Here is a 7,608-nt window from a genome sequence, read left to right as displayed (position 1 = left end):
AGTTCGAGTTGGACCAAGCTAGGAGACTCCAGCACAGCAGTAAATCCAGGAGAGCTCTGCATTTAATTTCTTGTCACGCCCATTGGATTCATTCTGCTGGGCTTCCTGGGGTTGTGATCCTTGTTGTCCTGTCCTAGGATATTGTCTAAAATGTTTTGGAATGCCGGTTTGATATTCATGAAGTTCCTAAGGTGCTCTTTGTCATGAAAAGATCTTATTTCTCCATCAATTTTGAAAGATAATTTTGTAGGGTACATCAATCTGGGTTGGAGGCTGTTTTCTTTTAGGGCTTGAAATACGTCACTCCAAGCTCTTCTTGCCTTGAGGGTTTGCATTGAGAAGTCTGCTGTGATTCTGATGGGCTTTCCTTTGTATGTGATTTGTTTCTTTTCTCTCACTGCTTGTAGAACTTTGTTCTTCTGTTGGGTTTCTGGAATCTTAACAATTATATGCCTATATGTAGATTTGTTTTGATCAAGGCTAGTTGGGAGTCCTATATGCCTCACTTATCTGTATGCCAAGTTCTTTTCCTCTGCTTGGGAAGTTTTCTGCCTTCACTTCTGTGAACAGTTTTTTTTATGTCATCTCCACTCTCTCCTGTTTCTTCTTTGACTCCGATCAGTCTTATCTTATTCTTCTTTGCATCATCTAGCAGCTGCTGGATTGATTTCTCATGGTCCCTTAGAATTTTAAAGCAGTTTTTCTTTTCCTGGTCACTAATTGCAATCTTATCTTCTTTATCTGACATTCTGTCCTCACATTGGCTCATTCTGCTGCGTAGACTTTCAATGGAGTTTTTCATGTCCTGGAAATCTATTTGCATCTGTTTTATGGATTCCATTTGTTTCCTTTTTTGGGATTCCATTATGTTCCTGAGCTCCTCTCTAGATTTATTAATCATGTCTTGCACTATGAGCACAACCTCTGCTGTTACCTGAGAAATTATTTCTGATTTCACTTTTTCCAGATCCTTTTTTGTTGCCAGTTCAGGGAGCCCAGGTGGTTGAGGATCAGAGTGTTTCATCTCATTTCCCTTTGGGGTTGCTGTAGGTGATTTGGAAGTCTGGTTTTGAGACTTGTTTATGTGTCTTCTCATTTTGACGGGGGTGGGGGGCAGTGTGCTGCTGGCGCCTGTGTGGCTAATCTCCTGTGTGCTGGCAGGGGTGGTATGGTGGCCTGGAAGCCTCCCAAGATTATTTTTTAAAATATAAGAATATCCAGAACCCAACAAAGTAAAATCCACAATTTTCTGGCATCCTATCTTAATTACTAGGATTCAAAGTAGTAGGAGATTATCACCCACAATGAAGAAAAAAGCAATGGATTGAAAGTGGCCTAGAAGTAATATGGATAATAGAATTAGTAGATTACAGCTAAATTCTGTACATACAAGAAAGCAGAGGGAAATAGCATGTTAACAAGATGCATGAGAGATACAAAAAAGACCCAAATATAGGTAGAGATAAAAACTATGTTTGACATAAAAATTGTACTAGATAGATGAGTTAGTCAGCTTTTTGTCCCTGCAACAAAATACCTGAGGATATCAATTTAAAGAAGGAAATGTTTATTTTGGCTCACAACAGAGGTTTCAGTCAATGGTCAACTGGCTCTGATTCTTTTAGGCCTATGGTGAAGCAGAAACATTTTGGCAGATGAGTTAGGAGAAAGCTGCTCACCTCATGATAGCCAGGAAGCAGAGAGAGAGAAAGAACATGTGTTGGTGGGCTTCCTCCTTTTCCCAGTTTTGTTCTGTTGGGGACCCTAGCCTCTTGAATGATGCTTTCTACACTCAAGGAGGGTCTTTCCCTTCAGTTTCTGTCCCAAATATCAATCATCTCTAAAACATCCTTACAGATATGCTCAGGAGCTGCCTTTCCTAATTCCCTAGGCATTTCTCAGTACAATCAAGTTAACAATCAAGATTAATGATCTCTATAGGATTAATTGCAGATTAGACAGCACTGAAGAAAAGATGAATGTAAAAACACAGCAATAGAAACTCAGAGAGAGAGAGAGAGAGAGAGAGAGAAAGAGAGAGAGAGAACAGCACGAGACTACTACAAGTGGCTTAATATTTATGTAAAGAGAAGGAAAAGAAGAGGGGATAGTGAATATTTTTTAAAAGAAATAGTTGGAAACTTCAAATTTGATGAAAATAACAACATACAAGGAACCTAATGAAACCCAAATACTACTCTGGTCTCTTTTCAGTGCATGGCTCCTAGTTGGCATGCAATCGATGTTGCATACACAAATGAACACACTTCTACCTGTGCAGGCTCTGTTGCTCTGTTCTCTCCTTTTCCTCTTTTTTCTTTCCCTGCTCTCTTGGCCCCAGAGCTTCTCATTTACCAGAGTTGTCCTAGGTGTATATGGTGGCTATGAAAGCCACTGATCTGAAGAGTGGGAGCTTGTTCCTGCTACAAGATTTGCCATCAAGAACCCCAAGCAGTCCAACCTCCCCCAAATCTGAGCATATCCAGGGGGTTAGAGATTAAAGCTAACCCTGAGTGCTACTGGCACAAACCTCCCAGGGACTCCAGGTTTCTTAACCTCTCTGAGTGGCAGGAACAGGGAGAGGGCCCAGGATGGATTTGATGCTGTGATCTCCCCAAGTATGTGGCCCAAGATCAGGCCTCTTTCATGGCCCAACTCTATAATACCTTTGCCATATATGGTTCAGCTGGTTGCCTCCCTTCTCCAGACCACCAACTATATAATGGCACTTGGATTTGATTGTCTTTTACTCCCCGTCAGCACTGGTAGACCCCAAAGCTCTTCACTTCTCTTTCTCTTTTTGCAGTACTGCGGAATGAACCCAGGGGCACTCTCTCACCAAACTACATCTTTCTTTTTTATTTTTCTTTTTAAGACAGGATCTCTCTAAATTTCCCAGATGGAATATAAACTTGTGATTGTCCTGCCTCAGAGCCCCATATGCTGGAATTACAGATGTGCCCCATTGTGCTGGTTTAGCTTTCTCTTTATTGTGCCTTGTGCTTGCTGACAGATGTGTGGGACCTAGAGAGACAAAGGCAGATGGGCCTCAAACCATTTGTCCCTGCCAGGCCTCTGCCTTCAATGGCTCCCCAGTGTTTCCAGGTCCAAGTTCAAACTCATTAACTCAGCACACCAGACTTTGATTCTTAAATCACGGTCTCTGGAACCCCCTGCATTAGAATTGCACCACCTCCCTCCACCACCAGCTTGTTAACAGTGAAGATTCTGATTAGGAAGTTCTGGGGTGGGTCCTGGGAATGAGCATGTATTGTAAGCATCCCAAGGGATTTCAAAAAATGTATTGGTGGTGATGAGGAGTAAGGTCGTATATATATATTAGAGACAAAGTCTCACTTTGTAGTTCAGACTGGCCTCGAACTCTCTATGTGGCCTCAAACTAACAGTGACTTTCCTGCCTCAGTGTCCCAAGTGCTGGGATTATAGGCATGTGCCACCATGCCCAGCTCTTAATAGCAGAGATTTTTTTTTTGGTACCGGGGATCAAACTCGGGTCCTTGGGCTTGTGCAGCACGAAGAGAAACCACTGAACTAAATCTCTGGCCCAGAGATTTTTGAAAGATAATGAGCTAAAGCTTTCTTTTTCCAAGCTAATGTATGGTCACTGTCTTACTTTTCTTGTTGTTGAGACAAAATGCCTGACACCTGCCAGCCTCCCAGCCCCTCCCACGTTGTTTGGCCCCAGGGTCCTCCTGGCTCTCCTGCAGCCAGGGCTGACAAGGAAGCAGCTTTTGACAACACAGTGGAAGAACCTGTGATCAATGAGGAGTATAAAATATGGAAAAAGAGGGCCGGGGATTTAGCTCAGTGATTCTGCCACCTGCCTCGAAAGCCCAAGGTCCTGAGTTTGATCCTTGGTACCAAAGAAAAGGAACACGCCTTTTCTTTATGATTTGGTGATGACCTATGCTCTAGAGTGGTCCAGCCTAACTGCTAGTGGCTTCCAGATGTAACCAGACCAGAAGGGAAAGATTTCAGCATTCATCGAGACTTGTCCTGGGCACACACACATTGGATGAACAAAACCACCTTGTGATAGCCAGCATGCAGCTCCCTAATGATGATGCCCTGTTTGATGCATCACACTATGACAGTGAGAAAGAATTTGGAGGTTTTGACTTCGTTAGTGGGAAAATTGAAATAGAAATCAAGATCAACCATGAAGGAGAAGTAAACAGGGCCCGTTATATGCCCCAGAACCCTTGCATCATTGCAACAAAGACTCCATCCAGTGATGTTCTTGTTTTTGGCTATATGAAGCATCCTTCTAAACCAGATCCCTCTGGAGAGTACAACCTAGACTTGCATCTCCGTGGACATCAGAAGGAAGGCTACAGGCTTTCTTGGAACTCAAATCTCAGTGGGCACTTAGGGCTTCAGATGACCATACCATCTGCCTATGGGACATCAGTGCTTTTCCAAAGGAAGGGAAGGTGGTGGATGTGAAGACCATCTTTACAGGCCATACAGCAGTAGTAGAAGATGTTTCCTGGCATCTGCTTCACGAGTCTCTGTTTGGGTCAGTTCCTGATGACCAGAAACTTATGATTTGGGATATTCGGTCAAACAACACTTCCAAACCAAGCCACTCAGTTGATGCTTACACTGCTGAAGTGAACTGCCTCTCTTTCAATACTTATAGTGAATTCATTCTTGCCACAGGATCAGCTGACAAGACTGTTGCTTCGTGGGATCTAAGAAATCTGAAACTTAAATTGCATTCCTTTGAATCGCATAAGGATGAAATATTCCAGGTTCAGTGGTCACCTGATAATGAGACTATTCTGGCTTCCAGTGGTACTGATCGAAGACTGAATGTCTGGGGTTTAAGTAAAATTGGAGAAGCACAACCTCCAGAAGATGCAGATGGCCCACCTGAGTTGTTGTTTATTCATACTGCCAAGATATCTGATTTTTCCTGGAATCCCAATGAACCTTGGGTGATTTGTTCTGTATCAGAAGAGAATATCATGCAAGTGTAGCAGATGGCAGAGAACATTTATAATGATGAAGACCCTGAAGGAAGTGTGGATCCAGAAGGACAAGGATCCTAGATATATCTGCACTCATGATTTTAGACTCCTTTTTTTTCCTCTCAACCCTGAGATTGATTTAACACTGGTTTTGAGACATACAGACTTTGTTCAGCTATCCCTCCACAATAGGTACCACCAATAATACTATAGTCCAAAAAGTGGGTGTTTTCTAAATATTAACTGGGGTACCTGATTCAGCAAAGCCACAAACATATTGAAATTTTCTTCAGGAATTTTCTATTAACACACCCAGGTCTAAAGTAGCTACAGAAAGGGGAATATAATGTGTGATTATTTTTCTTCTTAAGATAAATCCCCAAGTTTTTCAGACTTGTTTCAATAAAGGCTAAAGTGACTAAGGAATAGAGCCAAGTGAGGTTAGGTGTCTGAGCCATGAAGTATAAGTACTACAAGATGTCATTTTTATTCAGGAATTAGGGGAGACTCAGGTCATAGATTCCTACTCTAAATCTTCAGACCTGACTTTCCAGGATGCACATTTTTCCTATGTAAACCAGTCTCCTCTTGGTTTATTCAGTTAAGTCAAAGCTACATGTCCCTCCTTCCCTATATATTTTTGCTTGTTAGTGTATTTCTTGAGATGTTTTCATATTATTTCTTTCTTTTCTGTGAAATGGTTTCTGTTATTCTTTGTTGTTGTTTTAACTCGGGACCACCAAGTTGTAAAGATGTATGTTTTTACCTGACAGTTGTCCCTCAGGTAGACTGTCAAGTTGAGAAGGGTGATTTGAAAGCTTATATTTGTTTTTAAAATTAAATTAATCCCTGATAAGAGTTGCTTTTTTTTTTTTTTAAGAAGTTAGTCCTTGACCACTAGTTTAATACCATCTCCATTTCAGGTGACCTGTTTCACCAGCAAGCCTGTTACTCTCCATGACTAACTATGTAAGAGCTTATAATGGAATAAATTGCTTGAAAAAAATACCTGACACCCAAAGTTAAAGGAGAAAAGGTTTATTTCAGCTCTCAATTTGTAGAGATTTCAGTCTATAGTTGGCTGGTTCCAAGGCGGGGTAGTATGGCAGAGGAACATCACAGCAGAGAAACAGTTCATGGTAGGGCAGACAGAAGGCAGCAAGCAGCAAGCAGCAGCAAAGAAGCAGCAGAAGCAGCAGCCCGCCTGCCTGCGCTCTCTCCCTTTATATTTCATCTAGGCTATAAGACTGTTGATTAGTGATGCCTACACCCAGGGTGGGGCTCCCATTATCCCCACCAGAACTATGCTAAATCCATTTAGTTATCACACACCCTAATCCCGCCACGATCGAAACTCTCCACCTATGAACATATGAGGCTTTGAGGGGACATCTAGAGACAAGGCATTACAACTACCTATCTCAGCTTTCAGAGTTTGAGCATTGCTTCCCAACCACAAAAGACCTTGAACTGAGAAGGAATGGATCCATGACCCATTTGTGAGTAAGCCAGACCAAACAAGTTTGTCTGTACTAGAAGAGGATCAACTGCTTGAGATTGCAAATGACAGTGGCTTTAAAAGTATGCTTGAGACAACCTTAGATTTCTTTCCTTTTTTTTTTTTAAGAACAACTTTTTATTGCTACCAGAGGCTTTTATCATTGGTACATGGTTCTGACTGCAATACCTTCTTCAGACTGCAAAGGGAGCTCAGGATCCAAGTCATTAAGGGAAGTACAGGCAGGTTATGAGACACAGGAATAATTTTTATCAGAAAATCCTAACAGCCTAACATAAAATGAGGGTTCTGAATTACGTGTTACATGTCAAATCATAGAGCTGCCCCAACATCTAGACAGACTCCTACTGATTACAAATGAGTATAAACAGATCAGTTACAAAAATCTAATGATGTTACATATAAGTTTCTTTGGTGAGCACCTGGATATATTAACTTTGTCACAAATTCTTTCATGCAATTGTCAAAAATGATTTCAACAAATCTGTGTTCTAGATAAAGCTGTAATTTTGTTTTTAAACTCAAAACTCAACCTTAGATTTCTATAAATTCTGTATTAAAGTTAAGGTGGAATAGTCTGAGATTGCCACAAAAGCACTGAAAACCCTGTTTCTGTTTCCAACATCCTATCTTTGTGAAGCAGGATTTCTCCAGTGACAGCAGTCAAAACAAGACTATAGGCTAGACCTACGAACTCACTTTAGGTATTATTGTTAGCTTGTGGCTAACCAAAAGTGTGACTGAGACAAGTATAGCAGGCAGGAAAGAAGCAAGGACAGAAAAGGTAAATAAAATAAAGGGAGGGCCACTTGCAGACTAGTTGCAGTAAAACAAACTCAGGGCTCCCACTGATTCTGCATTATGGTGGGTTGTATAATTATTTCATTATATTATTACAGTGCAATAATAGAAATAAAGTGCACAATAAATGTAATGCATTTGAATCATTCAAAAAGCACCCCCACCCTCTTGGAAAATTTGTCTTCCACAAAACTGGTCACTGGTGCTAAAAAGGCTGGGGACTGAAGCTATATAGGGTAAAAACCCCATATAGTAGAAAGGAAGCAAGTTCTGAAACTACCTCTCAAGTTCCAG

General features: G+C 41.3%; 1 pseudogene; it reads left to right on the top strand.

Annotated features, from left to right (window-relative positions):
• Positions 1 to 3,920: 3,920 nt before the first annotated feature.
• On the top strand, positions 3,921 to 5,198 carry LOC101723297 (histone-binding protein RBBP4 pseudogene; annotated as a pseudogene).
• Positions 5,199 to 7,608: the final 2,410 nt, after the last annotated feature.

Source organism: Heterocephalus glaber, unplaced genomic scaffold (assembly GCF_053883595.1).
Source record: "Heterocephalus glaber isolate CG9 unplaced genomic scaffold, H.glaber_assembly_v1.0 deba00001497, whole genome shotgun sequence".
Lineage (NCBI taxonomy): Eukaryota > Metazoa > Chordata > Mammalia > Rodentia > Bathyergidae > Heterocephalus > Heterocephalus glaber.
The sequence above is the reverse complement of the archived record's forward strand: the minus strand, read 5'-3'. Positions and strand labels throughout refer to the sequence as shown.